This window comes from Chelonia mydas, chromosome 8, assembly GCF_015237465.2.
Source record: "Chelonia mydas isolate rCheMyd1 chromosome 8, rCheMyd1.pri.v2, whole genome shotgun sequence".
Taxonomy (NCBI): Eukaryota; Metazoa; Chordata; order Testudines; family Cheloniidae; genus Chelonia; species Chelonia mydas.
The window spans coordinates 67680885-67692593 of NC_057854.1; positions in this window are offsets into that span (position 1 = coordinate 67680885).

An 11709-nucleotide genomic window follows, 5' to 3' on the forward strand; every position below is an offset into this window, starting at 1 on the left:
AAGCACGCTCCCAGCTGCAGCATAGACATACCCTATGTGTTGTAGGCGATTCTTTTCCATAATAAATGCATGAATATAATTAATAGAGTAAGTGTTACATTACATAGTAATTACATTGTCTCAGATTCAGAGAGCTTCTGGGTTTTTGGATTACTCCATGCCACATGAAATTTAATACTTGCTGTTCTGTTTGAAGGGCAGCAGGTTTCACTTACCTGATACTGCATAAGCAGTATTAGAAATGGGCTCAAGTCTGAGTTATTGTAGACTGGAGATGGACTGTGAGTGAATTAACAGATTAGGTTGGATAAACAGGAGTACCACCCAAATGCCTAGAGATGGGCTAATTAACATAAAATAAGAGGCATGGACATTGTACACACTTCTTCCCTAACTCTTCTAGACACTGGGAAAGGTTTTGGTATTATTTAATATTCAGATTGAAATAGCTATTTGCTAGTATAAGGGGAAATTTGCTTCACTGTTTGAGCTCTCTATTGCATCATACTGAAAGCTAGTGTTATTCCTAGACAGACAAACACTCTCCCTGAGGCTTGTAGTACTAGTCTCTTAGTCATTCACTGATTGCCTGACAACTGATTACTTTTTAAAATCTTTCAGCAGATTCAGTGGAGAAATAAATCTTCCAGATTAGGCTTCTTACCGCTTCCCCAATTCTTGTAAAGTTGGATTCTCCCCCCTTCCCCCCTATATAAACACAACATTAAAATAAAAACTAATTGGATTCCATCACTTCCAACAATAAACGTAATGTGTCCAAACGGGCCTCCTCCACCTTGGAGCATAGCTCTCTTCCTCTAGCTTCCACCAGAGCCAAACCCTCGTGCTGCTCTCCGGCAAAATGAAGCACTTCTAGCCCCAAACACATTCCTGGCATCATCTCATCTCACATTGCACCTGAGTCTTCTACCTCCTTCAGCTGGCGAGCTACACTCACATGCGCAGTACCCAGTGTCAGCAACAGGAGCAGCTGCACTGGTATTTGCACTAGCACTTAAACCCCTATAAATAGGGCTAAACTGTTTTCATCACTGTCAAGACACAAAGCCCTTGAACCATGCACCTGTATCCTTTGCTGACAGCATAGACAAGGCTCTGCTTCCCATCAGCATGGCCTTATCCTGCCTCCCAGAAGAGCTAAAGGGAGCCATTTCTTGATATGCCCCTTCTTGGTCAGGTAGACCACATCTCTTCCTAGCAGACCTTCTTGGAACAGCACCCCATGATTAAAGAAGCCAAAGCCCTCCTGTCAACACCATCTACACAGCCATGCAGTCATCTCCAGGATACGTTAGTCTCTGCCTAGGCCTTTGCTCTCAACTGGGAAAGACCCCCTCCCATGACCCCAACCCTTTTACTCTTGCTCCCAGAGCCCTGTAGTTACTGCTGATCTGCTCGGGGGCATACCTAGCAGTATGAGTGCCCAGGTGGATAAGCAGAAGAGGGAGTGACCAGAGGGATGGATGAGCCTCAGCAACCTTCTGTAATGGTCTTGCATGCAGCATCCAGGCAGACAGCACACCTCGAGGGACAACATGGCAGGTTAGCAGATGGATGCCTCCATCCCCCTCAGAAGGGGTCCGCGACCAGCACGTTTTCACCATGAACTCTTCCTTTTAAGTTAGGGAAATGTTAGCTCATGTTATCCTACTGATCATAACTTTGGTAATAGCTGATGGGTTGCAGGGGAGGGGAGAGAGAGATGTGCTAAGTTTTGAAGTTTCCCAATTAAAATGGGCAGAAGTAACTGGCTAGGTGCCAAACCAGTTCGGACTCTTTTGCTCAAAACACCATTTAAACTACACCCACAAATTGGTCAAACTCATGCAGATTATAAAGCACTGAGGTAACTTTCTTTGTGCAGGTTTCAGAGTAGCAGCCGTGTTAGTCTGTATTCGCAAAAAGAAAAGGAGTACTTGTGGCACCTTAGAGACTAACAGATTTATTTGAGCATGAGCTTTCGTGAGCTACAGCTCACTTCGTTGGATGCATTCCTGTAGAGGATGTTGATCAGGTGGTTCCGCAGTTTCTTTGAGAGCATGTGGCACAAGCTGTCAGCATAGTCTGTGTGGTATGTAGATTGTAATGGATTTTTCACCTTCAGTCCTTTTGGTATGATGTCCATCTGTTTGCATTTGGAAAGGAAGATGATGTCTGTCTGTATCTGTATGAGTTTTTTCATGAAGTTGATAGATTTCTACTCCATACGGCTAAATTCAGTGCCTTGCATAATGACAGGTTTCAGAGTAGCAGCCGTGTTAGTCTGTATTCGCAAAAAGAACAGGAGTACTTGTGGCACCTTAGAGACTAACAAATTTATTTGAGCATAAGCTTTCATGAGCTACAGCTCACTTCATCAGATGCATTCCTGTAGAGGTGCCTCAGGTACTCCTTTTCTTTTTGCAAGGCACTGAATTTAGCCATATGGAGTGGAAATCTATCAACTTCATGAAAAAACTCATACAGATACCATACAGACTATGCTGGCAGCTTGTGCCACACACTCTCAAAGAAACTGTGGAACCACCTGATCAACATCCTCTACAGGAATGCATCCGATGAAGTGAGCTGTAGCTCACCAAAGCTTATGCTCAAATAAATTTGTTAGTCTCTAAGGTGCCACAAGCACTCCTTTTCTTTTTTCTTTATGCAGTATCCATACCTGCTGTATGTATAACAAAAGCTTGATTATTCAAATGTGAAGCTCCATGTTTTCCTAAAACAGACTCATGTCCTGTAATTTTTATATATTTCATTGGTTAAGTGAGATTTTGGGTAGTGAATCAAATGTTTTTAGTTTACCCAATGTCATTTGCATAATAGGGTTTGTGCTGTAAGTAACTTCTTGCATCATTTTGATTTTTTTAATTGCACAGCAGGAGCAAGTTGCAATATCTGATTTAGTGCTTAGATATTGAAGGATCATGCACTAGTTTTACCGAAGAGTATAAAAATCTTATAATAAGATGATCAGTTGAACTGATGATCAGATTAATGCCTGTAAGATCACTGCAAATGGCAGCATTGTGGAAAATACAGTACAATATATCCTACAGGATTGCTAGATTATATAAACAATCATCCCCAGTCCCTTAATACTTTACTTTTAATACTGTGTTTAGATTAAACAATTTGCTTGAAAATACACCAACTGGTATTATATTAAAAGCCTTAAAAACTTTCATCCCCTGTGTGACTAGGACTGTGTGTTTTAGGCTACATCTACACTAGAGAACTAAACCATTGGTAACTGAATCCAGGGGATAGCACTGGCATTATGACCAATGGTGCAGTGTGTTTACACTAGCAATGCTCTTACAGTCACAGTTTTGCCCTGCATCAAACACTATGCTTTACCACACCATTGAAATGCAGGGTTCTTATTGCACATTTCACAGCATAGCTCTCTGTAGTAATGGCTTCTGGAGGATATTGACAAGTCTGCTGAGAGCCCTGGAGAACTATGTGAGAAGTCAGATTTCCATAATTCTTTGGTCACTAGTACTATTTCCTAGTACTTTTCTTGAAATGGAGACCAGGATGAACTTTTAGCTCGTTAAGGAAACTTTCTGCTAGAACATTTGAAAAGACCTCCAAGCATCTGAAGTGGCAGCAAAAAGGAATTCCCTATCTGTGCAGGAGCTATTCATAGAACTCATGTATCCATTCTGTACCTCCCAAAAAGGCAAGGAGTACATTCTATATGTCTATACACACACGCACATAGTAGTCAGTGGCAAAGCAAGTCTACTCTTTGCAGGTTCCTGGAAGTGTAGTGTAGTGTGAGGATGACCAGACATAATGCCAGAATTTCCCCAAAACTGTAGATTTGTCCTTAGTGGAACTCTATTCCCAATGAACACCTTTGACATTAATAGCATGTTTACTGTGATCTTGGGTCTCCCTGCATACACACTTTTGTCATGCTTAGGAAACTACTGCTGGAAGAATTGATCCCTGCAGACACAGATTCAGCTATCTACTCAGCAGGTGCAGGTTGGTGACAGTATGCTTTAAGGATACAAAGCAAGATGGTTATGGCCATTTACAACTACTTAACTGAGAGACCCAAAAGGACTTTAGAAAAATGGTAAACATGCCCAGATTTATGTTTTCCATTTTTCTCCTCCTGAAATAATGAAGTGAGAACAAATACAGAAGATAGTTAAGGTTCCATTTTAGTCTGAGCCAGAATTTTCCTTTTAACTGTGGAGCCATTAATGCACCACCAGAGTGGAAAAAAAAAAAAAACTTAGTGCCTTGTGTAGAGAGCCCTTTATCCTCCAATTATGCCTCCTCTTGCCAGATTATCTAGGCTGCCATCTCTGCTGCTGTATCTGGATCCCTACAAAGAGATCTTGAATTCCCATCAATATTTCCAGCATGTCCTAGTCCAGCTCTTCATTTCTCTAGGTCCACCTGGTAAGTGGAATTGAGGTTCTCCTCCTCTTCTTCCTTTCCCCCCAGCATTACATTGCAAGGTGTCTCTGATATCCACTATTGCCTTAGGCTGCCTGGGACTTCAGGTTAAGATTAATTTCAGTTTATAGAACTCATTTTCTATTCTGAACCAGAGCTGCTTGTTACAAACAGTATGGACCTGTCTGTAATTCATAGCTCAAAAAAATGGAAAATGAGTGGAAAGGAGATGCTGATAGAGGAAAATGCCACACTGCCAATTTGAAAGGACAATACAGAAACTTGCTAATACAGAGACAAACATGCTGCTGTGTGGAATGTAGTATCTAAGCTAAGCCGCTAAGCCTTTGTAGGACAATTATCATGATGAGTCTTTGTATCCTCAATGGGCCATCTCAGAGAAAGCACTGAAGTCAAACCCTATTGTGTGCATAGGTTACTGGAGAAAATTGGTTAGGAAAGCAGGAGTTGTGGCTGTGAAAAAAGGGAAGAGCATCTGGACGTTCAACCTGACTCAGCTGGAGGGGCTTAATAAGAAAGACCCCCTGGACACAGCATGAACTTGATAGTTAGGTAGCAAGCTAAGTTGAAAGGCTGGCCAAAGAGTGGAGAGAGCCAAAAAGATTAATCTCCTGTCTCTGTAACTATGCTGACAACGCCTTACCTGATTTAGCTGGTAAGAAATACACAGATTTGCATCTAGATATGTGGAGCAAACTATTTCTTTTGATTCCATTTTCTCTGCTTTTTATAAATTTTGAGTGTGTTAAGATTACTGCTGTATGGGTAATTTCACGTAGAATCCTCCAGGGGGGAAAAAAAAAGAGAACTTTGCAACCTCTGTGGAGAGGTACTGAAAGGTAAAGAGTTTCTGGAACTTACATTCCCCCACACTCAGTCTTGGTCAAGGGGATTGAACAGTGAAGTCTTCTCCCAGTCAGTTGTGTTGCCATTAGGCTGTGATGGGCAAACAAGAGGAGAGACCAAAGGACTGAGTAGCAGACTAATGTTGGCATTGGTGATGGTCACACTGCTTTCACTGTTCCAGGCCTTGTTATACTGGATGTTAAGTTCCTTGACCTTTTCTCAGCACTCTTTGCCACGTCAAATGAAGCACACCTCAGGACAGCTACCTAATCACTCGGACATCCTGTCATACAACAAAAGGGATTCAAGTGACAGTTCAGCTGACCCTGGCTTCTCCTCATCTTCCAAAACATTCACCAATGTCTGCACAACAGCCTCAAGCCAGCTGGCAGAATATTCATGAGGATCCCTGCAAGACATGTTGTCAAGAGAAGCAGAATGAAACAGAAAGAGAAGCTTCTGAAGAATTGGTTGCTGGGAAAATAGCATACAACTGAGCTCCAAAGTGTGTGCAGTACTATTTGTGTATTGTGTGTACAGGTAAGTGGCTTCAGAATGTAGCCCATACATGTCACCCTAGCAGTGACTGGAGCAGTGCTGGGAAGACTCTTTGAACCACTGGAGCTATTATACCAGCGATCCCCATCCATGCTGGCAGTGAACCCAGTGGAATCCGGCACAGTGAGGCCCACATGGTGGTTAGCTTTACCTGAAGCAAGTTTAGTAGCATGAACACATGCGCCAGTGGGCATACTTGAGAAGAGGTATAAGGTGAGTTACAGGGTGGGGGCTAGGATGCCAACTTTCTGGATTTAATGACAGTGTAACAATGAGTTTTTCAATGAGGCAAATAACTATTTTGGCACGCTTGCTCTTTCATGAGCACAGGAAATCCTCACTGTGTCTACCTCATTGTCACAGATGGGAGTTCCCTTTCCGTTCTGCTGCAACCCATCCTCCCTGACCCCTTGTCTTGAAGTTTAAAATGCTGACTGCTCAAGATCTGCAGAGGCTGAAAAAGAGCTGAGCCTTCTGGTTCAATGGGTGTACCTTGTAAGGAAGATATCATTAGTGCCAGTCAGCCTCTTTATTTGTACGTGGGGAAGCTGGTTCTTGCTCATTTGCTGGAACTCTGCTTCACCACACTACTGTTTTAGTTGGCTGTATTATCCTTTTTATTAGAACAAATGTGGGTCCAGAAATTGAAGAAACATAAATAGAAGGCCTACTGTAGTCTACACTCTTCAGGGAAAATAAACATCACAGGACTTAAAAATCTGGATATATCTGTCTGAGTAGCAGTAAAAGCTTAAATGGCTCTTTCTTATAGGCAAGACTAACTGGAAACATTATACTGAGCTTTTCTTGAAGGATTTTATTTATCCTTTTCCCCTGTTTTTTTGCAAGCCCCCAAATCTCAGAAGCATGATGTGGGTAATATCTTTTTGGTAATATCCTCTGCTTTAAATACTGTATGTTTCAGTAAGACATACCACTTATGGGAATGACTTGCAGGAGTACTTTAAAATGCAGTTTGCTTCAAGCAGCTTTTAAAATCCTCTAACTTACTTTAAAGTAACACTCCCCCCGCCCAATAAATGTGAATTGTTTCTTGTTAGGAGAAAATGGTATGCTCCATTTAGTTTTTAATCCTGAAAAGGGTATGTTCCAGCTGTTAGACTTCATAGTAATTGCAAGTAAGAGTAAGATAAATATATTAGATGCTAGCAATAATAACTTTGACAAAACAGAATGTGCTGGGTATGAGTGTTCTTTGTTAAATGCATAATGGCTGTCTGTTAGTGCATAGCCCAACTATTTGTCTTCACAACCCAGAAGCAGCTATTCTTGCAACCACTTGCGATGGGCTAAATTTGTAATACCCACTACCCACAGAGATGACCAAAATAGCCACATGAAACCTGACCCACCTAGTACCTGAAAAAGCTCATGATGAGAGTCTGCTGCCTAAACCTTAAAATTGTCCCCTAAAATCCCATAGAAATGAATATGGCTATTCATTCCAAAGAGACAGAGAAGGAATTCTGAAAGCTATTAATAACTCTCAATATATCACTATACCTCCTACAATGCTAACCACTTTTACTAGTGATGAAAAAGCTTCACAACCCATGTGCCAGCTCACATCCCTTTTACTGTTTATTGCTTTTCTCCCTTCCAAGAAGCCCAAAGTTAGTGGAAAGATTCCCACTGAGTTCAATGGCAACTGGATTGGCCCCATGACTCTTTATGCATATGCATTTTTTCAGATACACTTTATACAGTGTCGAAAAAGCACACACTCTTTGACTATCCCTCTCCCCTTTATATTACACTTGATGTCTTACAATATGTTCCAAAGAGCTTATGGTGTGTCTTCTTGCATTTGTAGATGCCTGGCGCATTGTAGGCAATAGCAGAATATTAACGATGACATGCAGTCTTGGATAAACCTCTCTAATTTAACACTATATCAACCAAATTCTGTCTTCAGTTACAGGTGTTTAATTCTCACTGGCTTAAGCAGCATTGCATTGGTATAAAAAAAGTGCAGGATTTGGCCCAGAGAAAAACTTTTTTGCTCCCAGGATCAACTATTGCCCATTTCCATTGGTAGACTTTTAAACTTAGCACATCTTGCTCCCTCTCCTTCTCCCACTCCCTCCCCTCCTTCCTTCCCATTGGAAGAAGGGCAAGAAATTAGTCCAAACTACCAGACAAGGGCCTCTTAATACTTAAAATCTGGAAAGCATATAGGAGAATTGGATTTTTTCTAAGTTATATGGGCTTTCAAGAATAATTGTTTTGGATCCCGAAATTTGACTTTTTGGTAGGAGGGTCTATCACAGCATGTGTCATATTGTCCTCCCTCTGAGTTTGGTGCGAAAGAGGCAATGTAAGGGACTGCATAGACTACTGCAGATGTAGGGGTGGAGTGGCCTTAGGGGGCAGCAACAGTGAAGATTCCTTCCTACCATGCCCTGCATATAATGTCAGTGCAGTGGAGTGGTGGGCTTATGATTTGCTACTAAGTTGTTTGTTTTTAAAGGCAGAACTTCAATAAGAGTGATTTCTAGTGTGCTTCCTTCAATTTCTCATCTGGGCCCACACCAGTAATTACTAGCTAGTCCTAATCCCTCATATGTTTGCAAACATCAAATATGAGGGTTCACAAACAAAATAGAAAGAAGTCACTCAGTCGTTTTGAGCTCTGTTAGCAACAAAAGAAAACACATGGAGAGGATATGCACTGCAATTACAAAAATTCAAAGAATACCTAAATAAATAACTATTAGGGTGCAGTTGATACAGAGTGTAATTATGTTAGTTTCAAGCCTCTTAAAACATCAGATCAATTTCAAACCCTCATGTCCCTCTGTAGGAATGATATACATAAACAAACTTGAATCAACTTATTGTAAAACGTTCTTACTTTATTAGAAATGCCCAAGGACATTTTGACTGACTGCAATATTTGTCAACAGCAAAAACTTCTCAGAATTAGTTAAATACAAGATCCTCCCTAATTTCAATGTCCATTGCCAATGTTTAAAGTGACAGTACAGAATTTCATTCAGTTGAATTTACAATTAAATTTCTATTACTGTCCTACAATACAACATTCTGAGTTATTACATAGTCAATCATATTTGTAATATTAATACACTAAGGTTTTACTAAATGATAATAAAATACTAAATTTGTCACTAGCCACCATGTTACTTTAAGTGATACAGTTTCCAAAGAATGACAAAAGCATATGCTAGTGTACTAATAACATGACCCCATATTATAAGTGCATGAGTAGCCCAGTATTGAATTATAGAATCTATAACTTCCATCATACCATGCCAAGTAATCCAGTACATGCCTACAATCCTGGTTTTTAAAAAAAATAAAAAAAATTGATATATTCTTTGTTAAAGTGAAGAACTAAAAGCATTCTTTCTACAAGGAAATTTCAATAAAAATACAATAATCATTAAGAATGCGAGTCTGCCCTCGTTTGTAACTGTAAAATATTCAGATATTTTCCATATTGTAAAACAGTTGCCGGAAATCAAAGTCATCTCATAATGGTTACAGTCATTATATTATTTGTTGTACAACCTCAATGATTTTACGTATTATGTGTGATGTTTTATTTCATGTGGTGTCCAATTAAGAACACGCTAAATATAAATGAGTGACTTATACTGCTAACAAATGCAATGAAGGTAAATGTATTGCAAGACAATTATAATGTGTCAAAGATATTTATAGATTTAAAACTGAAAGTTTGTAAGTGCTGCTCTGGAAAAATATATCTTCTGAAATTCTATACAATAAGGAAGCAATGCAAGGCCTGAATATGACCTCATTTACAATGTTGTAACTCCATTGACTTAATGAGTTATTCCTGATTCACATGAAGCCCATCGTTTTAACAGAATATATCAAATGTATATGTTAATAGGGTATGATAGTTAAGATACAGTATGTAAGATGGAATTATTCAGAAGAGACCTGATCCAAAGTTTACTGATGTGAAAGGTAGCTTTTCTGTTGTCTTCAGTGTGCTTTGGATCTGGTCAAAAGGAATGAAGGATTTATACGGGAAGCTCAACCTCTTACCAATAATTAAAACTACGACAGTTGCAAAGGACACACTCCTCAGAATATACTGCTGCCAAAAGTCTTGGGGCCTCTTTTACTGAATAGGATACTGAGTTTTTAATGTAATGCACTTTGAAATTTGTCACATCATCACTCAAATACCAGTGGCCAGATTCTTCTCTCTGACAGTGGTGAAAGACTGGAGTAACTCCATAGCATCACTGAGAGTGGAATCTGGCCCCATGTTTCAGACTCAAATAATGGTCATTTCCTTTTTAATTAAGTAACTGAAAACTGAAAAAGAAATGGCTAGCCTCTTCAGCAATATATTTCAAAGAGTGGATCTTTAACCATAATCAAACTAAAGCAAAACATTAAACATTTCCTTAATTATCCATAAAAATCTTGATTCAGAAATGGCATTAAAACTACAACAAAGCCTATTGAAACAAATTAGTGTTAATGCCAAGACCTGTTTAAGCAACAGCACACAGAATGAAAAAAGAATTTTCTATGCATAATTAGGACAGGCTTTAAATACATGATGAAATCCATAATTGTTCTGGCGCTTTCTCTGCTTTGATAATATATACACTGTGTACATGTTTTCTTATAAGGCCAATTCATCTTGCATTGGGAGTCATGAAAACTATTAGTTTCACATGTACTCTGCCATACAATATTGTGAAAAAGTTAATCAATTCTAAGAACATCCTTACATCTTAATACAGAAGCTTGCAGTGGGTCTATAAATGCTTTGCAGGTCAGACTCAGATACTTTTACTCATGGAGAGTAGTACCTTAGTGTAGTGGGTGAAGCACCTAGATGTTATGGTGATGTGCTCTATGTTTTATATGAAGAACACAGGAAGAACTTGCAGTAGAAACCCAGGAATTGAGATTTCAGGGTTCCTGTAAGATAAAAATAATTTGAATAGCAATACTTTTCACTTACATTGGGCCTGTTGATCTCAAAGCATTTTTCAAAAACAGAATTCTCTAGAATATTTTCCAAGAGAGAAGCCAAAGCACACAGAGGCAAACATACATAATTAAGTCTCTAGAAGGTACTTTGCTCTCTATTTAGGTAGCTAGTAAGAACTGATTTCTGGGGCATGTCTACACTTAAAATGCTAGCGCTTCAGTGTAGACACTATATAAACTGATGGGAGGGGTTCTACCATTGACGTAGTTAATCCACCTCCGAAGAGGCAGTAGCTAGGTAGACTGAATTCTTCCATCAATTTAGCGCTGTCTAATTGGGGGCGGGGGGTTAGGTCAGCTTAACTATCCCATTCAGGAGTGTAGATTTTTCAGTTAAACTGACTTAATTTTCTAGTGTAGACCAGGCCCCAGAAGTGCTGAGCAACTGAAGCTCCTAATTTGTCTCACTGGGATCTGTGGATGCTCTGCACATCTGAAGATCAGGTAACTTACTAGCTGCCTAAATATACATTTGACAAGGTGGGTGAGGGAATATCTTTTACTGGAGCAACTTCTATTGGTGAGAGAGATTTAGATTAGGTATCTAACTTTACACATGCAAATTTGAACCTACGTAACTTGCTCAAGGTAACACAGCCAGTCAGTAGCAGAGTTGGGGATAGAACCCAGGTCTCTTAATTGGCAATCCTCCTGTGCTAATCTTTGTACTACACTGGGAAAAACATTGACTGTCCACCTCACCTCTGTAACTTGGAGAACACACCATTTTATTATTAATTTAATAGGATTTTCCTACTTGTGTTTGGATATCACTTTTCAGAGCTATTGAGCACTGTCGTCAATTACCCTAAGTGCATTATG